The sequence below is a fragment of the Gigantopelta aegis genome, chromosome 8, assembly GCF_016097555.1.
Source record: "Gigantopelta aegis isolate Gae_Host chromosome 8, Gae_host_genome, whole genome shotgun sequence".
Classification (NCBI taxonomy): Eukaryota; Metazoa; Mollusca; class Gastropoda; order Neomphalida; family Peltospiridae; genus Gigantopelta; species Gigantopelta aegis.
In genome coordinates this window covers 79,713,842-79,737,012 of record NC_054706.1, presented here as the reverse complement: position 1 = coordinate 79,737,012, position 23,171 = coordinate 79,713,842, and the positions used below count along the sequence as shown (strand labels likewise).

Sequence of the window (23,171 nt, the reverse complement as noted above, 5' to 3'; positions counted from 1 at the left end):
GTAATGTCTTGTCTATGGAAAAATGCATATTACAGATCCATTGTAGCAATTCGGAAGGAGTATATACCGATACCGTGTAGTCGATCAATTGCTCTCTTTCTCTCTCTCTCTCTGTCTCTCTGTCTGTCTCTCTCTCTCTCTCTCTCTCTCTCTCTCTCTCTCTCTCTCTCTCTCTCTCTCTCTCTCTCTCTCTCTCTCTCTCTCAAATGTACAAATCATGGTTGACACCAAAAGGTCGTAGTGCATACTATTTTGAGATGACTTAAATATTCCTTTTATTTTTCCTACTGTAATATACTGTTCAAAATAAGTAGGGGGATGGCCATATAGCAAAATACCAGAAACGGTGTAATAAGGAAATAAAGGAATATTATATATTAGAGAAAGTAACATATGTGAGTGGTAAACTAAAATCAATGACGTGACACGGCATTCCCATCAAATGTTTGTCATGACATTGTCGTACCTGAATGAATGATTGAATATTTAACGACAACCCAGCACACAAGTACACATATCGCCTATTGGGTTTCAAACAAAGGTAAGTATATGAACTGGATTAAATTTACAAAAACTAAATTATACAATTATGTATAAACAAAACAAAAAAACAATCAAACAGTGTAGAACAACTGTTGGTAATAAAATTTGATCAAAATTAACTCCACTGGTTAATGACTAAAACAAAACAAAATATCCTCATAAAAAAACATCAATAACAATTGTAGAAAATGCGGGGATTTTGTCTGCGATAAGATCTCCAAGATACGTTAAAGCTTGTATCGTGTCGTACCGCAAACAAAATATGAACCGTGTGAGGCCGACATTAGATAATAGTCAAGTTACGACAGTTTTCTTTATAGCTCAACCACCTTTTTTCTATAAACAGCGAGACTCGGCGACCCATCAGTATTTTAAATATAAAGATTTGTTCATTGACGAAATGTAACATAACTGTAATAATCAAGTATCCAGAGATTGAGTGGGAGTGAAACTTGGAGGTTCCTGTTACCACATGATCTAATGATCTATGTGATCTTCTTTTAATGCATTACTAAAGGTATTTTGTGTCCAAAGTTAGCATATAATAGAAAATGCATTATCTGTTTCACGTTTTAGTCCAAAGAAAAGAATACCAATTTAAACAGTTTAATTTCATTTTATTTGATATACATGGTAACAAAAGCAGTATTCACCAACAAATGCAACGGCGAAGGTTTCCGATTTAAATTTTAGTAGCAAAATCAACTGCACACTAGCCATATCACAATCTTGCATTATATATTGAGGAAAAATCCATTTTGTGTTGCTAAAAACAGGGCTGGAAATTCAATTACGCATAACATGTTGTTAGGAATTTTCCGATTATGGTGCTAATGGATATAGTAAGTACTCGAAAATATAACTTAATTGTGCATTATCTACACAATTTGTGTGGGTAAAAAGAATGTTGCATGCTGTAAACGCTCTCATGACAACGCACAATGTAAAGCTAAACCGTGGTGGAAGCATAACGCTGAAAATCTTAGCTCGAGTGTCCTCTATCGTTAATCTGTTATATGTAATAAAATAACGCTAGAGGACACTTCGAGCTATGAATATCTATACAAGTGCTCCCAAGACGTGCAATTCCTACTCCCAATAGACCAGAGTATGGCTCCAACTGCTGCTACTGAAGATTTAGGCCGTTTGATGAGGACTGTGACCAGATCGGAGCATCAGCCTTCCACAATCCCCAGGCGATGGCATCAAAACCCCTGGCAGAATGAAGGACGTTCCCATTCGTACAGAACAGGGAATGGAAGTGACCCCAATGATCCAAAGGCAAAGGAATATTGGATTTGTTGCCATGGTTCCATGAAACCCGTAGCGAAGACTCTAGAGTTATTGATGATAACGAAATAATAATGTTGTTTTTTGTTTGCATAACAATAAGTTATGCGTTATTACTAGTGGATTACCAGTCGTGAAAATACTTTGTTAGGCATGAGAATATTACCATGGGAGCAAACTCAGGACGATAAATTGATTTAAGTGTATAGCCCTAAAGCTGTCAGTCGCACGCACAAACTAGCGAGAGGCGATTTCTTTGAATCCATCATACGGAAATGACTTCCGATACACATTTAAGCACACCCCATCGCGTCCGTTTGTACGTCAATTGAAGTTCGATCATATCTACGCTTTTCATGTTTGCGAAACAAAGCACTGAATACAAAACAAGTATGGCGACTACTTTATTATTTTAAGAATTGTAAGATCATATTACATACTGGATGTCATCACCATTCAGATGAACAGTTATGACAAGACAAGACGATTTTTATTCAGTATAAAGGCCATTGCCCCATAATACAATCAGAAACTGTTATACATGTTTGCGCATGTGTAGTATTTGCACATTATACTATATGTGTATATTTAAATAATTAAATATTTCTAAGGTGTTTTTTTTTTGCACATTACAAAGATAAAGACATCTCTAAAGATGAACAGTTATAGTTAGTATCAACAAAGAAATTTGTCCACCTCGTGGTTTTGCTAACTGCAGATCACTGGACCATTCGGATGTTACTGGATACCTCTTGATACGCTCTTGTAAACTTGCGGTTAAATCTTCAGAACGCAAACAGTTTCGTTGATCCATCGTCTTTTAAAACAAGTATATAGCATCTTACTGTAGATGATAGTTTAGTGATTGCCGATGAGTTTAGCAGTTCAATGTCTTATTCGTACTTGGATATAGACGCCATTAACAACATATTGATAGGATGCGCTCTAGACGAAAGATCAAGAAAGAGCACACGAAAGAAAGAAATATCCTTTTAGCGTATTTCACCACGGCACCCATCAAGTCATGTATCCTGGTCTGCTTCTAAATTGATATGCAAGTGTTCAATAGTCCGCAAGTCGTCTAGTGTCTGTACGTAACCTACAATTAAAACATTAATACATATTAAGCTTATAACAGTATCATTTAACAACCAAGTAGGGAGATGCCTTAATACAGGTATACGCCTGCTGCCTTATTCCAAAATCACAAATGTCGTAATAAAAATATTGTTTAAACTAATTAACATTTAGCAACTAATAGTACACTACCGTCACCAGCATGTTTTACTTCATCTACAATAGTGAATAATTATGTTTAGAATTATGTCTAGATACACAAATTATTTCATTACAGCTGCAATAGCTACTAATTCCACTAAGAGGTCATTGATACACATAAACTATTTTTGTTTAATTGCAGCTACAATAGCGACTAATTCTGTTTAGAAAAATTTATACACTAAACAGTTTTGTTGCAGCTACAAAAGCGACTAATTCTATTTAGAAGTCTTTGATACACATAAACTATTTTATTGCAACTACAATAGTGACTAATTCTGTTTAGAAGTCTTTGATACACATAAACTATTTTATTGCAATTACAATTATTTTATTGCAACTACAATAGTGACTAATTCTGTTTAGAAGTCTTTGATACACATACTATTTTATTGCAACTACAATAGTGACTAATTCTGTTTAGAAGTCTTTGATACACATACTATTTTATTGCAACTACAATAATGACTAATTCTGTTTAGAAGTCTTTGATACACATAAACTATTTTATTGCAATTACAATTATTTTATTGCAACTACAATAGTGACTAATTCTGTTTAGAAGTCTTTGATACACATACTATTTTATTGCAACTACAATAGTGACTAATTCTGTTTAGAAGTCTTTCATACACATAAACTATTTTATTGCAACTACAATAGTGACTAATTCTGTTTAGAAGTCTTTGATACACATAAACTATTTTATTGCAACTACAATAGTGACTAATTCTGTTTAGAAGTCTTTGATACACGTACTATTTTATTGCAACTACAATAGTGACTAATTCTGTTTAGAAGTCTTTGATACACATAAACTATTTTATTGCAACTACAATAGTGACTAATTCTGTTTAGAAGTCTTTGATACACATACTATTTTATTGCAACTACAATAGTGACTAATTCTGTTTAGAAGTCTTTGATACACATAAACTATTTTATTGCAATTACAATTATTTTATTGGAACTACAATAGTGACTAATTCTGTTTAGAAGTCTTTGATACACTAAACTATTTTATTGCAACTACAATAGTGACTAATTCTGTTTAGAAGTCTTTGATACACATACTATTTTACTGCAACTACAATAGTGACTAATTCTGTTTAGAAGTCTTTGATACACATAAACTATTTTATTGCAACTACAATAGTGACTAATTTTGTTTAGAAAAAAATGATATACTAAACTATTTTATTGCAACTACAATAGTGACTAATTTTACTCAGAAGTCTTTGATACACATAAACTATTTTATTGCAACTACAATAGTGACTAATTCTGTTTAGAAGTCTTTGATACACATACTATTTTATTGCAACTACAATAGTGATTAATTCTGTTTAGACGTCTTTGATACACATACTATTTTATTGCAACTACAATAGTGACTAATTCTGCTCAGAAGTCTTTGATACACATAAACTATTTTATTGCAACTACAATAGTGACTAATTCTGTTTAGAAAAAAATGATATACTAAACTATTTTATTGCAAATACAATAGTGACTAATTTTACTCAGAAGTCTTTGATACACATAAACTATTTTATTGCAACTACAATAGTGACTAATTCTGTTTAGAAAAAAAATGATATACTAAACTGTTTTATTGCAACTACAATAGTGACTAATTTTGCTCAGAAGTCTTTGATACACATAAACTATTTTATTGCAACTACAATAGTGACTAATTCTGTTTAGACATCTTTGATACACATAAACTATTTTATTGCAACTATAATAGTGACTAATTCTGCTCAAAAGTCTTTGATACACATAAACTATTTTATTGCAACTACAGTAGTGACTAATTCTGTTTAGAAGTCTTTGATACACATAAACTATTTTATTGCAACTACAATAGTGACTAATTTTGTTTAGAAAAAAATGATATACTAAACTATTTTATTGCAACTACAATAGTGACTAATTTTACTCAGAAGTCTTTGATACACATAAACTATTTTATTGCAACTACAATAGTGACTAATTCTGTTTAGAAGTCTTTGATACACATACTATTTTATTGCAAATACAATAGTGATTAATTCTGTTTAGACGTCTTTGATACACATACTATTTTATTGCAACTACAATAGTGACTAATTCTGCTCAGAAGTCTTTGATACACATAAACTATTTTATTGCAACTACAATAGTGACTAATTCTGTTTAGAAAAAAATGATATACTAAACTATTTTATTGCAAATACAATAGTGACTAATTTTACTCAGAAGTCTTTGATACACATAAACTATTTTATTGCAACTACAATAGTGACTAATTCTGTTTAGAAAAAAAATGATATACTAAACTGTTTTATTGCAACTACAATAGTGACTAATTTTGCTCAGAAGTCTTTGATACACATAAACTATTTTATTGCAACTACAATAGTGACTAATTCTGTTTAGACATCTTTGATACACATAAACTATTTTATTGCAACAATAATAGTGACTAATTCTGCTCAAAAGTCTTTGATACACATAAACTATTTTATTGCAACTACAGTAGTGACTAATTCTGCTCAAAAGTCTTTGATACACATAAACTATTTTATTGCAACTACAATAGTGACTAATTCTGTTTAGAAGTCTTTGATACACATAAACTATTTTATTGCAACTACAATAGTGACTAATTCTGTTTAGAAAAAAAGTATATACTAAACTATTTTATTGCAACTACAATAGTGACTAATTCTGTTTAGACGTCTTTGATACACATAAACTATTTTATTGCAACTACAATAGTGACTAATTCTGTTTAGACGTCTTTGATACACATAAACTATTTTATTGCAACTACAATAGTGACTAATTCTGTTTAGACGTCTTTGATACACATACTATTTTATTGCAACTACAATAGTGACTAATTCTGCTCAGAAGTCTTTGATACACATAAACTATTTTATTGCAACTACAATAGTGACTAATTCTGTTTAGAAAAAAATGATATACTAAACTATTTTATTGCAAATACAATAGTGACTAATTTTACTCAGAAGTCTTTGATACACATAAACTATTTTATTGCAACTACAATAGTGACTAATTCTGTTTAAAAAAAAAATGATATATTAAACTGTTTTATTGCAACTACAATAGTGACTAATTTTGCTCAGAAGTCTTTGATACACATAAACTATTTTATTGCAACTACAATAGTGACTAATTCTGTTTAGACATCTTTGATACACATAAACTATTTTATTGCAACTACAATAGTGACTAATTCTGTTTAGAAAAAATTGATACACATAAACTATTTATTGCAACTACAATAGTGACTAATTTTGCTCAGAAGTCTTTGATACACATAAACTATTTTATTGCAACTACAATAGTGACTAATTCTGTTTAGAAGTCTTTGATACACATAAACTATTTTATTGCAACTACAATAGTGACTAATTCTGTTTAGAAAAAAAGTATATACTAAACTATTTTATTGCAACTACAATAGTGACTAATTCTGCTCAGAAGTCTTTGATACACATAAACTATTTTATTGCAACTACAATAGTGACTAATTCTGTTTAGAAGTCTTTGATACACATAAACTATTTATTGCAACTACAATAGTGACTAATTCTGTTTAGAAGTCTTTGATACACATAAACTATTTTATTGCAACTACAATAGTGACTAATTCTGTTTAGATGTCTTTGATACACATAAACTATTTTATTGCAACTACAATAATGACTAATTCTGTTTAGAAAAAAATGATATACTAAACTATTTTATTGCAACTACAATAGTGACTAATCAGTAGTCTTTGATACACATACACTATTTTAGCAACTACAATAGTGACTAATTTGTTTACAGTCATACAAACTATTTTATTGCAACTACAATAGTGACTAATTCTGTTTTCTGATACACTAAACTATTTTATTGCAACTACAATAGTGACTAATTTCTGCTCAGAAGTCTTTGATACACATAAACTATTTTATTGCAACTACAATAGTGACTAATTCTGTTTAGTGATACACATAAACTATTTTATTGCAACTACAATAGTGACTCTGCTCAGAAGTCTTTGATACACATAAACTATTTTATTGCAACTACAATAGTGACTAATTCTGTTTAGAACTTTGATCTTTGATACTATTTTATTAAACTATTTTATTGCAACTACAATAGTGACTAATTCTGTTTAAGACGTCTTTGATACACATAAACTATTTTATTGCAAACAATAGTGACTAATAGTCTTTGATACACATAAACTATTTTATTGCAACTACTAATTCTGTTTAGACGTCTTTGATACACATACTATTTTATTGCAACTACAATAGTGACTAATTCTGTTTAGAAGTCTTTGATACACATAAACTATTTTATTGCAACTACAATAGTGACTAATTCTGTTTAGAAGTCTTTGATACACTAAACTATTTTATTGCAACTACAATAGTGACTAATTCTACTCAGAAGTCTTTGATACACATAAACTATTTTATTGCAACTACAATAGTGACTAATTCTGTTTAGAAGTCTTTGATACACTAAACTATTTATTGCAACTACAATAGTGACTAATTTTACTCAGAAGTCTTTGATACACATAAACTGCAACTTTGACTAATTGCTTTGATAACTACTATTTTATTGCAACTACAATAGTGACTAATTCTGTTTAGAAGTCTTTGATACACATAAACTATTTTATTGCAACTACAATAGTGACTAATTCTGTTTAGAAGTCTTTGATACACATAAACTATTTTATTGCAACTACAATAGTGACTAATTCTGTTTCAGAAGTCTTTGATACACATAAACTATTTTATTGCAACTACAATAGTGACTAATTCTGCTTAGAAGTCTTTGATACACATAAACTATTTTATTGCAACTACAATAGTGACTAATTCTGTTTAGAAGTCTTTGATACACATAAACTATTTTATTGCAACTACAATAGTGACTAATTCTGCAACTTAGAAAAGTCTTTGATACACATAAACTATTTTATTGCAACTACAATAGTGACTAATTCTGTTTAGAAGTCTTTGATACACATAAACTATTTTATTGCAACTACAATAGTGACTAATTCTGTTTAGACGTCTTTGATACACATAAACTATTTTATTGCAACTACAATAGTGACTAATTCTGTTTAGACGTCTTTGATACACATACTATTTTATTGCAACTACAATAGTGACTAATTCTGCTCAGAAGTCTTTGATACACATAAACTATTTTATTGCAACTACAATAGTGACTAATTCTGTTTAGAAAAAAATGATATACATAAACTATTTTATTGCAACTACAATAGTGACTAATTTTACTCAGAAGTCTTTGATACACATAAACTATTTTATTGCAACTACAATAGTGACTAATTCTGTTTAGAAAAAAAATGATATATTAAACTGTTTTATTGCAACTACAATAGTGACTAATTTTGCTCAGAAGTCTTTGATACACATAAACTATTTTATTGCAACTACAATAGTGACTAATTCTGTTTAGACATCTTTGATACACATAAACTATTTTATTGCAACTACAATAGTGACTAATTCTGTTTAGAAAAAATTGATACACATAAACTATTTATTGCAACTACAATAGTGACTAATTTTGCTCAGAAGTCTTTGATACACATAAACTATTTTATTGCAACTACAATAGTGACTAATTCTGTTTAGAAGTCTTTGATACACATAAACTATTTTATTGCAACTACAATAGTGACTAATTCTGTTTAGAAAAAAAGTATATACTAAACTATTTTATTGCAACTACAATAGTGACTAATTCTGCTCAGAAGTCTTTGATACACATAAACTATTTTATTGCAACTACAATAGTGACTAATTCTGTTTAGACGTCTTTGATACACATAAACTATTTTATTGCAACTACAATAGTGACTAATTCTGTTTAGACGTCTTTGATACACATAAACTATTTTATTGCAACTACAATAGTGACTAATTCTGTTTAGAAGTCTTTGATAGACATAAACTATTTTATTGCAACTACAATAGTGACTAATTCTGTTTAGAAAAAAGTGATATACTAAACTATTTTATTGCAACTACAATAGTGACTAATTCTGCTCAGAAGTCTTTGATACACATAAACTATTTTATTGCAACTACAATAGTGACTAATTCTGTTTAGACGTCTTTGATACACATAAACTATTTTATTGCAACTACAATAGTGACTAATTCTGTTTAGACGTCTTTGATACACATAAACTATTTTATTGCAACTACAATAGTGACTAATTCTGTTTAGACGTCTTTGATACACATACTATTTTATTGCAACTACAATAGTGACTAATTCTGCTCAGAAGTCTTTGATACACATAAACTATTTTATTGCAACTACAATAGTGACTAATTCTGTTTAGAAAAAAATGATATACTAAACTATTTTATTGCAAATACAATAGTGACTAATTTTACTCAGAAGTCTTTGATACACATAAACTATTTTATTGCAACTACAATAGTGACTAATTCTGTTTAGAAAAAAAAAGATATATTAAACTGTTTTATTGCAACTACAATAGTGACTAATTTTGCTCAGAAGTCTTTGATACACATAAACTATTTTATTGCAACTACAATAGTGACTAATTCTGTTTAGACATCTTTGATACACATAAACTATTTTATTGCAACTACAATAGTGACTAATTCTGTTTAGAAAAAATTGATACACATAAACTATTTATTGCAACTACAATAGTGACTAATTTTGCTCAGAAGTCTTTGATACACATAAACTATTTTATTGCAACTACAATAGTGACTAATTCTGTTTAGAAAAAAAGTATATACTAAACTATTTTATTGCAACTACAATAGTGACTAATTCTGCTCAGAAGTCTTTGATACACATAAACTATTTTATTGCAACTACAATAGTGACTAATTCTGTTTAGACGTCTTTGATACACATAAACTATTTTATTGCAACTACAATAGTGACTAATTCTGTTTAGACGTCTTTGATACACATAAACTATTTTATTGCAACTACAATAGTGACTAATTCTGTTTAGAAGTCTTTGATAGACATAAACTATTTTATTGCAACTACAATAGTGACTAATTCTGTTTAGAAAAAAGTGATATACTAAACTGTTTTATTGCAACTACAATAGTGACTAATTTTGCTCAGAAGTCTTTATTATACACAAAAACTATTTTATTGCAACTACAATAGTGACTAATTCTGTTTAGAAGTCTTTGATACACATAAACTATTTTATTGCAATTACAATAGTGACTAATTCTGTTCAAAAGTCTTTGATACACATAAACTATTTTATTGCAACTACAATAGTGACTAATTCTGTTTAGATGTCTTTGATACACATAAACTATTTTATTGCAACTACAATAATGACTAATTCTGTTCAGAAAAAAATGATATACTAAACTGTGTTATTGCAACTACAATAGTGACTAATTTTGCTCAGTAGTCTTTGATACACATACACTATTTTATTGCAACTACAATAGTGACTAATTCTGTTTAGATGTCTTTGATACACATAAACTATTTTATTGCAACTACAATAATGACTAATTCTGTTCAGAAAAAAATGATATACTAAACTGTGTTATTGCAACTACAATAGTGACTAATTTTGCTCAGTAGTTTTTGATACACATACACTATTTTATTGCAACTACAATAGTGACTAATTCTGTTTAGAAAAAATTGATACACATAAACTATTTTATTGCAACTACAATAGTGACTAAGTTTGCTCAGAAGTCTTTGATACACATAAACTATTTTACTGCAATTACAATAGCAACTAATTTTGTTCAGAAGACTTTGATACACAAATTCTTTTATTACAGTTACAATAGCGAAAACTTTGCTTAGAAGTCTTTGATAGATCAATGAATGAATGAATGTTTATCGACACCCCAGCACGTTAAACATTCATTCATTCATTGATCTATTGTAACATCAATAAAACAGCGACTAATTTTCCTTAGATGTCTTTGATACACATAAATTGTTTTGTTGCAGCTAAAATAGCGTCTAATTTTGTTCAGAATACTTTGATACACAAAAACTCTTTTGTTAGAGTTACAATAGCAACTAATTCTGCTTCGAAGACTTTTATACACATAAACTGTTTTGTTGCAATTATAATAGCGACTAATTCTGCTTAGAAGTCTTTGATATACATAAATAGTTTTTACTTCAGCTACAATAGCGACCAATTCTGTTCAGATACACATAAACTCTTTTATTGCAGCTACAATAGCGACTACTTTTGCTTTGAAAACTTGATACACATAAACTGTTTTACTGCAGTCAATTCCCTCTTGTGTTGAAGGACTTGCTGGTTTTCCTTGGGTTTTTGTTTTGTGGGTGGGGGGAGGTTTGCATTCTATAAATCGATAATCACATCGCTGTAACAACTGACCAATGTTCTATTATAATAGATTATCTGAACTCTCAGGGTACAGCTGCTTTGCGCAAGGAATACCCAATCAATGAATGCAATTAAAATACAACAACAACAACAACAACTATTACTACTACTACTACTACTACTACTACTACTACTACTACTACTACTACTACTGCTAATAATAATAAAGGCCATTAAAGGGACATTCCTCAGTTTGCTGCAATGTTTCAGATGTTATCGACTAACAGAGACGTTTTGACGACTGTAATTACATATCATATATATTTTTCTGCATAAATTATTAGTGGCTGTATATTAAACGTGTTTCTGGTTGTTCTAATATTTGTACTAGGTTAAATTTCATTTTATTTCCTGAAAAAAATGTTTGTACCTACGAAATTATTTGAAGACAAAATCCAGTTTGGGCTTCTTACAAATATTAAGACGACCAGAAACACATTGAATATACAGAAACTGATATTCTAAACAAGAAAATATATTTAATATGTAAGTTTAATCGTAGAAATATTTTATTAGTCGGAAACATCTTACAATGCAGCAAACTCGGGAATGTCCCTTTAAAAAGTAATAAGAACAGCCCCAATAAAGTAATATCAGCAACATTAGAAATATCAAAATGACCGTCCCGCGTTTGCTCAGTTGTAAGATGTTTCTGACTAACCGATCCTTTTAAAGGACTAATCACATTAAATATATGTTGCTTAAGACATCGGTGTCTGTAGTACTTTAAAACTTCTTTTTATTTTCATATATATATATATATATATATATATATATATATATATATATATATATATATATATATACAGTCAAACCTCGTTACAACGACCGTCGTTACTACGACATTTACACCATCCGACCACAAATTGTCGGGAACAAACGTATATCAATGTTATTCTGTTCATTCCACCGGAATTCACACCTGTCGGGAACAAACGTGCATCTGACATCTGAAAACACATCTTTACGACATTGCATACATGTAATCACAGATACCGTTGCACGTTGGCAGTACACACAGCCGTCTGGCATCCTTGATTTCGTCGTGAGCCGACAGTGTCACATGATGTCTGAGTGACTGATGTCGGCTAAATCTGTAGACGTGTATTGCTTTTGAAAATAGGCCTTTAGTCATTCAATTAAAAGGTTAACTTCCAACAATCTCAACTACTAGTTTTAGTGCACTTTGTAAACGAAGTAGGTACCAATCGAAGATATCTTTAACCAAGGAATGACAGTGAATGCACCTTGATTAATAATAATATATTTAGTAATTGTCTGTGATCGATCCCTGTCGGTGGGCTATTTCTCATTTCAGCCAATGCACCACGGCTGGCATATCAAATGCCTGTCTTTGGGATGGTGGATATAAACGATCCTTGACACTAATAGAAACAAAATATAGCGGGTTTCCTCTCAGCCGATGATTAATAAATCAATGTGCTCTAGTGGTGTTGTTAAACGAAACACATTTTTATAATGGTAAATTCCATATAACGACAATTTCGATATAACGATAAAGTAACCTTGGGACCAATGTGGTCGTTCTAACGAGGTCTGACTGTATATATATATATATATATATATATATATATATATATATATATATATATATATATATATATATATATTGTACATACGAAATTATTTGGAGGTAAAGTTTAATTTGGATTACTACAAAAGATAAGAACGAAGAGAAGCCCGTTGAACATTCATTCATTTCAACTTGTTTTCGTGCTTATATCTTACTAAGGTTCAATCACGTTGTCCTGGGCACACATCTCAGCTATATGGGCCGTCTGTCCTGGACAATTTTTATAAGTGGTTAGTGAGAGTGCGAGAAGTCGGTGTAGTGGCCTTACACCTAACCACTGAGTCACTAAACTCGCCCTGCCGGACTGCGAACCCAAGACCTCTACCAGCCTTATGGCCGATGGCTTAACCACGACACCAACGAGGCCGGTGCATTGAATATACATACACTGGTATTAAAAACAAGAACATATGTCATGTGTAATATTAGTCATTAAAATGGTTCTACAGGTCAGGAACACGTTACAATAGCAGCTAACTTAGGACAGTCTTTTTAACAATATGCCTACGATGGTTAACATAATGATCATACCATACATCAGGGCTGTGAATTCTCGAGGACGTAGTGGGCAAAGGCAAACGGTCTTCTTTCTCCTAACTGGATGTCACATCGATGTCCGGAATCGTCCACACAACGTGGTCGCTTCAACCTTACTGGCAGCTCCATGGCATCAACGTAAAATGGGCCTATTGTGTTTCCTTCTGATCTTTCTTCAAGGTGAACACGAGTGGCGACTGTTGTGCTTGCATTCGTGACATGATCAAATGATACTGTTGCACCACCTTGGCTTGTGGTGGCATATACAAAAATCATGGCACCGTGTACGTTGAATGTTTGACCTTCCTGTGTGTATGTTCTATTCAGTCTGCAGGAAACTCCCGTATCTGAAAGTGGCATTTAAAAATTGAGAAAAGCGTACAAGATATTGGGGTAAAAAGAAACACTGTTCCATATTAAAGATATTTCGCTGTCAAACTGAAGGATTTTTTTCCAGAGTAAATGTATAATATGAGATAATCTACTCGCCACTAGTACACCAACAATTTTGGTTTTAAAGTATTTTAAAGGACGTAACAAATAAAACACTTATGAAGCTCCCATTAAAATAAACAATAAGTCATCCTGACCCGTCCCCCTAAATGGATTCAAGTGTCTCTTTCTTCTGGCTTTATATATATATATATATACTACTACATATATATATATATATATACTACTATATATAACAGACTACTAGATAGCAACACAACCAAAGCATATAAAACAGCGCCACAGAACTCAGAACAAGAGATAACCACTAAAGACAAACACATTGCAGAAAAACTAAATCTAGCAGACCGCATAGATACAACAGCAAAAAGTGAAGCATTTATTACGTTAAAAGACCACAAACCAAACTTCTCCAATAAACCCACCTGTAGACTAATAAACCCATCTAAACCGGAAATTGGCATAATAAGCAAAAAAATCTTAGAGAGAATCAACAGAAAGATTCTGAACACAACCAGAACAAACCAGTGGAGGAACACGTCAGACGTGATTAAGTGGTTTAAAGCAATATCCAATAAATCCAACTATTCTTTCATATGTTTCGACATATGCGATTTTTATCCGTCCATAACAGAAAATCTCGTGAAACAAGCCCTACAGTTCGCATCCAAATTCGATGATATTTCTAGCGATGAGATGGAAATAATATTACAAGCAAGAAATTCACTGCTATTTAACAACAGCAAGGCATGGTGCAAAAAGAGGCAAACAATCACGGTTTGATGTAACTATGGGTAGTTACGATGGAGCAGAAATTTGCGAAATAGTCGGGCTCTTTCTTCTTTCAGAACTACAAGCCAAATACGGCAACAATATAGGACTATATCGCGACGATGGCCTAGCTGCATTCAATGAGTCACCGAGAACCATAGAGATAATCAAAAAAGATATTGCAGAATATTTGCAAACCATAAACTCAAGATCACCATAGTCGCCAACAAAAAATCTGTAGATTACTTAGACGTAACTCTAGACCTTGAAAAGAGCTCAGTCAAACCCTATATGAAACCAAACAACACACCTTTATACATCCACAACAAGAGCAACCACCCTCCAAATATCATCCGCAGTATACCAAAAACAATAAATAAAAGGCTTTCTGATATATCTTCGAATGAGTGCATCTTTGAAGAAGCGAAACGCCCATATAAGGAAGCCTTACTCAAGAGCGGATATAACTATAACCTCAAATACACCCCAACAGCAGAAAACAACAGACGCAGAAACAACCGCAATAGAAACATCACCTGGTACAACCCACCATATAGCTCCAACGTGAAAACCAACGTAGGCCACCAGTTCCTCAGATTACTCGATGAGTGCTTTCCCAAAAGCAACCCTCTCCACAAAATTATAAATCGAAACACCGTTAAAATTAGCTATAGCTGCATGCCTAATGTTGGGAAAATAATTTCAGCGCATAACAAAACTCTACTTCAACAACACAGAGACAAAGACGCAGTTCCCCCCAGAGAATGCAACTGTAGACGAAGAGCTGAATGTCCACTTGAGGGCAAATGCTTGCAGAAAGGAGTAATATATCAAGCTACCGTTAATACACTCGATAACAACAAGCAAGAAACATACGTTGGTTTGACCGAGAACACATTTAAGACGAGATATACTGCGCACACGAGCAGTTTTCAAAACGCAACACAGAAGAACGCAACAGCGCTAAGTCAGTACATTTGGACACTGAAGGATAGATTCACCCCATACACCATTAAGTGGAAAATTTTATCCAAAGCAAAATCATACTCTCCAGCGAGCAAAAGATGTAACCTCTGCCTGAAGGAAAAACTGTTCATAATGTATAAACCTGAAACCAGCACACTAAACTCCAAGAATGAACTCGTATCAGCATGTCGACACAGACGCAAATACCTTCTGTGCGCATACCACACATCACCTATTATAGACCTGCATAGTGACGTAACCTCGACGTCACAGAGTCCATTACGTCATCAGCTTTCCGTTGACGGTGTAATTAAATCTACATCTGATGAGTGAGAGCAATAATTCAACTCTCTCACGAAACAAGCCTGTCATGTAGAGAAAAACATACACTTTTTAACGATATATCTGGCTCCCACACGGTTGAGCACTCTATAAAATAGCGTCTTTCAACTCGAAAACGACTACTATATATATATATATATATATATACACACACACACATATATATTAAACATTTCACGAGGTGGGCTCCCAAAGGGTGTGGCCCAGTGGTAAAGCGTTTGCTTGATTCGCGGTCGGTTTGGGATCGATCCCCGTCGGTGGGCTCATTGGTCTATTTCTTTCCAGTGAGTGCACCACGACTGGTATACCAAAAGCCGTGGTATCTGTTATCCTGTCTGTGGTGTGGTGCATATCAAAATTACTAAATGTTTGGCATCCAGTAGCCGATGATTAATAAATCAATGTGCTCTAGAGGTGTCGTTAAACAAAACAAACGTTTTACCTCCCAGCCCATTTTTTCCGGACCTACCTCTGCCCGGCTTCTTGTCAGCTGGTGCCCTCTAAAGAAAATGAGAGCCGATCTGTAACACCGTCTGTAAGAGGACTGCCACTTTATAGCGCGCATGTACAGGCGACAAAAACCTTTCAAGTTTTTACCGCTTCCGTAAAGAAAAATAGATCTGATGGCGCATACGAATATATACGACATAACATGTCGATATAGAAATAAAGCATTTGATAAAAATGTACAATCAAGGAATTATAAGCATTTGATAAAAAAAAATGTTGTACACATTATTTAGAGGGAGATGCCCCATTAAATGGAGCCTTAAATTTAACACAAACGACAGCAATGAAAAAAAAAACCCCTCAAACAAACCGAAAGCAAACTCGAAAACAACCTTGAATGAAAGAATAGATGGCCAAAGTGATCGGGACAGGAACAGAATATTAGTTTTGTTAAACGAACACATTCAACATAATGCAATAAGTATTCACATAGCAAGCAAACACTCTAGATCATCGTGTTCTGTTACCCACCACACCACTGATGTACCGATAGCCAAAGTATTGACAGATACAAGCAATATCGGCTCCCAACCACTGGTGTGGGAATGTTTCTATGAAAACGAGTTTCAAACATAAGAGCCGTTGGATATATTTAGCGTATCGGATAGTATGACTTATTTTTATCACTGTGGGTAACAAACAGCCTGGCGTACTGTGAGGCAAGACCTGGATCCGCGGTGAGTAAAGATTGTCTTTAGTTTACTAGTGATCAAAATGAAATTACATTCACACGCTATATACCATTGAACACAATAAATACATAACTACAGTTTGTTAAATAATAACTGTATGTTCAACACATGCATGAATACATTTTTAAGAAACCACCGCACGAAAAATACAACGGCTATTGGGTGTCAATGGAGAGCATAACAATACATTGATGACGACAACATCAGTATAAAAAAAAACCTTCTAAATTAAATTAAAACATTGCAAAGAGTTGTGTAAAATATACAAATATCACAGATAGGCAACAATAAAAAGTTTGAATAAAACGCAGTATCTAGTACAAAAATCAGAACAGGTTCAAGTTGAAATGGAAATAGTTGATCACATTTCGTTTACCATTACACTGCAATTTGATTACTTGAATCTGTTTTAATATAATATATAAATTCATCCCTGTGCCAAGAAGCCACTAAAAGGAGTCTCATAATCAGTGGCGTAACCGCTGAGGGGCACTGGGCCATGGTACCCCCAATCAAGCCTTCTTCTGTTTTTTAAAAACCTACAATTTTTTTTATAAAAATCATGCATACATATATATATATATATATATATATATATATATATATATATATATACATACATAATGTGGGTTGGCCCTCCTCCCCAATATAAAATCATGGTTACGCCAGTGCTCAAATGTTGTCTCTTTATACCAAATACTACAGATCCATATTACTCTCAACTCTGTACCAAATAGAAGCACCCTGAAACAGTCATTCTTGCACCCTCGAACCACACCTATTTCTCCTTTCAGCCAGTGCACCACAACTGGTATATCAAAGGTCGTCGTATGTGTTATTCTGTCTGTGGGGTGGTGCATATAAATGATTCCTTGCTACCAATGGAAAAATGTGGATAGTTTTCTCTCTGAGACTATATATATATATATATATATCAAAATTACCAAATGTTTGACATCCAATAGCCGATGATTAAGAAATCAATGTGCTTTAGTGGCGTCGTTGAACAAAACATACTCAACCACACCTCCTTTACTTCATTACCTTTCGCATTTTCTTGTCGTCCCATTACACTATTCATAAATATTGTAGCTGCCCCTCACACCCACCCACCTCCCCCATTCGCAATATAAATGCTGGCTACACCAATGCTTTGAAATGTGCTATTTTATTTTTCAACAAATGCGCTTTTCCTTTAGCATAAGCAGATTTGACTGTACCATTCAAATAATATATCTTGTATCGGAATATTGCCACAGTGGTAACGCGCTCGCTGTATGGGATCGATTCCTGTCGGTGGGCCCAGTGAGCTATATCTTGTTCCAGCCAGTGCATCACGAATGGTATATCAATGTCCTTGGTATGTCCTAACCTCTCTATGGGATGGTGGATATAAAGGAGCACTCACCCAATAGCCGGTGTGTATGTTTGTGCTGGGGTGTCGTTAAACATTCATTCATTCATTCGTTCATTCAGTGCTGCTAATGGGGAAAATGTAGCGGGTTTCTTATTTGAGACTATATGTCACAATTACCAAATCTTTGACATCCAATAGCACCAATGTGCTCTAGTCGTGTCAACAAAACAAACTTTAACTTACTTGTTGATTCTGTTTCGCACGGAACACATACGCTAATCCAGTGATCAGAATTGTAAACGTTTTGCTCAGAGAACATTATATTGTAGCTCTGACCCAACATGAATTCTGAAAAAAATAAAACAAAAAAGAATATTCAAAAACTGCATTGTGAAAACCAAGACTGATTTCAACTTTAACCATATAACATAGATACATTTTAAAGCTGCAATATCAAGTCTTTTAAAAAAAATAAAACAGATCATTCACTGTACGTATTTTCTTCCCGTTACACGCAAATCTTTAATTTAGATTTAGGTTAGGTTTGGGCTTGGCGCATGGAGCACAGCCCACATAGTCCAGGGCCAGTTGTAATTCCGTGGGAATTTAATGAAGAAAGTTGGCAATATATATCATTTTAAAGCTTATTACAGTAGTATTCTGAAAAGCTTTGGTGCCATTTTTTTCCAAATATTCTCAAGGTCACATCTCAAGGTCAAAGTCATAGCACAAAACATGCTGTATTTTGCATATATTTTCATATATTTACACTGTTTTACCGCATTTTGAGGAATTGTGGTTGGGACTGGTGTATATATTGTATTTTAAAAAATAAGACTTTAACCATAGTATTACAAATTACAAAGGTGACATTTAATTTTATTTAGTTTCAAGGTCATGTTAAAGTCATTGTTCTAAAATACGCTATATTTTGCATGTTTGGTTATAGGCACACATCTAGGTTTGCTAGTGAATGCTCATAAGAGCAACGTATCCAAATATTAGTAATTTCATTACAGAAGTAGCCTGTAGGATTATATTTGTGATGACTAGAATCCTGAACCCAAACAGTGTAACTTTGATTTTAAAAACATCACACCACAACATTACTTATCCGAATTAAATTGTACATGTCCAAACACGATAACTGTCTTTTGAGCAGACACAAGACATAACATGTATTAATTTATACAATTCAAAAAGTTTGATAATAATAAAATATCATCTAAACATATATTAGATGCCTTTTCTATTACTTCATATCTACTACCATTTTCCCACAGCAACCATAACGTAAATGCAGGTAAGAGAGCTGAGAGAAACGTTAAGGACAGCACTTCTATGTTCACTCAGTTATATTTAATTTGACAGAGAAAGACATCAGAAGATGTTATTCCACAAAGTTGTGTTACAGACAGAGTTAATGATTAAGAGGAAGAGTGTGTCGTAAATCTGTATGCAGTGAAAACGTATCAAATGGGAAGAAAATATAGAGTAATGCACTTCTAGCCCTGAATGCTAGTTTGTTGGGGAGCAACAATCAGACTTTGTTTCCGTGCAAGCCGTGAAAGACATTAAACGTACCTACATGTATAGATATTAGGTCTACAATATTTGAAGAAACGTGGGTGAGACTTTAGTCAAAATGATAATCTTAATAGAGTCTTTATGTTCTTTCCAGTTACTATGAAGGAAAGAAGGCAATGTTTTATTTAACGATGCACTCGACGCATTTTATTTACGGTTATATGGCATCAGACATATGATTAAGGACCACACAAATAATAAGAAAGGAAATGTTCTGCCGCCATGCAGTGCACTACTACTCTCGATTAGCAGCAAGGGATCTGTTGTATGATCATCCCACAAACAAGATAGCACACACCACAGCATTTGTTATACCAATTGTGGAGCACTGGTTGGCATTTAATGAAAATGAAGCATTTTACGGTATGGGGGTTGTGCTACGGTTAAGACAGTCTTCATCACAATCTACATCTTCTGGAAAGACACACTAAAACTGAAATTAACATCTTAGATAAATATGAAAACAATTTAGGACTTGAAACAAACTTTTAATACTATTTATTTATTTCACCAAGCTTGTGACACCAACCTAATCTGTCTTTTCATAAAAAACACCACAGGATATTATGCAAGAAACAACAAAAACAAGACGCTCTGTCAGAGAAATATAAGGAAACTTTCGAAAAGACTGTAATCCAACTGATCCAGATCTGTGTTAAACAAGTTTATAGTTACAAACTCTAACAACAGAAGGAAAGTAAGTATTACACAGAGCCCTGTAATGCTCTTCGTAATGTTTTTTTTTTCTTCTTCTGAAAATCATTAGTGTTTTTTTCCTAAAATATATTTTGTCAACTTAATAATATGCTAAAACGTCAATATATCTTAATTAAATTTTGTTAATGAATATTCAGAACACTAACCTAATTAGAGCACATACTATTTTAATATAAAATAAATTAATGTTACATTGAAAGTGTCCATGTTGCCAACATTTATCATCATAATTATTTAAGATATTTTATCTATAACAAGCCAATCGCCATACATAATGAATCTTAATGTAAGGCATGGACCATGATATAATTGTTTTTGGTTCAGCGATATAAACACAATACCAGCAATAAGCAGTTTTCAACTAAACAGATTGCCGCAAATGGTCTAGATGGAAAGCAACTTTAATTCTATTAATTTAATGAGATATAGGTAAAAAAAACTTCTTTTTATCAGTACTGACTGTTATTAAAACCCAATGCTCATCTGTGGACAAGTGTGAATGTTACGGTCAAGGTCGCTGTGAACTGGAATAGGTGAGTGAGCTAAGAAAGCAATTAGTATAGTTTAATTATATTGAATGACACAAAACAATTTGTTTTGCTAATATATAGGGAATATATGTGTGCTATATATTTGGGTGTAACCCACCAAATCAAATATGACATGCAACGTTTTAATCAACATTAACACCTTTAATATAAATAATACAACCCCTGAAACTCAAATAAATCACAAAAGGGGTGTGTGTGAAGATGTTCGATTTAATATAACTGGATGTGTCTTTGCTGATCCTAATTCCGCATAATGATTGTCACCCTGAGTCGTGAGAAATGTATTATCAATATCAGTCATGTCAGTATTTAATCTTTTATTTAAAGTTAAGGACACTTCACATTTTGAACCGGTCAGATGTTACTTGATATACATATTGCTTCCTAACTACTTGTATTGTAAGAAGCCCAAACTGGATTTTGTCTTCAAATAATTTCGTATGTACGAACAAATATATTTTAGGAAATAAAATGAAATATAACCTAGTACAAATATTAGAACGATCAGAAACACGTTTAATATACAGCCACTAAAATTTTATGCAGAAAAATATATTTGATATGTAATCACAATCGTTAAAACGTCTCTGTTGGTCGATAACATCTTAAAAATTGCAGCAAACGTAGGAATGTCCCTTTAAGTTCACTCAATATGCACATGATTTTCTTGGATTGATTCCATTATCAAACCTCTAAAGCTGTATTTACAATTCCTGACCTTTGACCTTAAAATGTGAAAAAAGTGATATATGTACATGTTAGGACAGAAGTAAATACATTATGTATTATTAAGTCAGGATTAGCAGTTGATGTGCAGAAAATGATATCATACAATGAACTTTTTTTTTGCAGAAACTCAAACAATATCAATTATTAAACTTAATTACTTCGACAAATAAAAATAAAATTAGCAAACGTATTTTAAAATTTGGTTAGTGCCACAGCTAGCTCTGTAAGTTCAGTCAATATCTACATGTTTTTCTAGGATTAATTCCGTTATCAACCCCATGAAGCATGTGACATTGAAGTTGTCAGGAATAATGGACATATGTAAATATGTTTGTATAAACATGAATACATGTTATTAATTTGACTCAATATGTACTTGTTTTTCTTGGATTGATTCTGTTATCAAACCTCACAAGCTGTATTTTACATTTCTTGACCTTTGACCGTGAAATGTGATCCTTAAGTTGTCAGGAGAAAATGGATATATGTAAATATGTTAGGGTAGACATAAATACATAATGTATTATTAATTTAACTCAGTATGTACGTTTTTCTTGGATTGATTCTGTTATGAATCCTCTGAAGCTGTATTTAACCATTCTTGACCTTTGAGCTTCACACAGAATGTGATATTTATGGAAAATCCGGTTTGGATCACATAAGCTATAATCATGCACCTAGTGCCTTTACGCTTATAGAGGACAGGTCTCACTTTTTTCTCTTTTTTTCTTCTTTTTTTGATATTTTAATTTGTGGAGAGGAACTTAAAACCTTTTTTTATAGATAC

The 23,171-nt window shown here is 32.5% G+C and overlaps 2 long non-coding RNA genes across 2 annotated transcripts in view; one reads left to right on the top strand and one right to left on the bottom strand.

The window, feature by feature from the left end:
* Positions 1–2,222: 2,222 nt before the first annotated feature.
* Positions 2,223–23,171, bottom strand: part of LOC121378259 — a 25,556-nt gene continuing 4,607 nt past the window's right edge. The window contains exons 2-4 of the long non-coding RNA XR_005958695.1: positions 19,044–19,148; positions 13,704–14,056; positions 2,223–2,932 (exon numbers count right to left, since the gene is read on the bottom strand). This is a non-coding gene — a long non-coding RNA (uncharacterized LOC121378259). The remainder of the gene's footprint in view (positions 2,933–13,703; positions 14,057–19,043; positions 19,149–23,171) is intronic.
* The window catches only part of LOC121378257, a 21,909-nt gene continuing 16,036 nt past the window's right edge, over positions 17,299–23,171 (top strand). The window contains exon 1 of the long non-coding RNA XR_005958693.1: positions 17,299–17,428. This is a non-coding gene — a long non-coding RNA (uncharacterized LOC121378257). The remainder of the gene's footprint in view (positions 17,429–23,171) is intronic.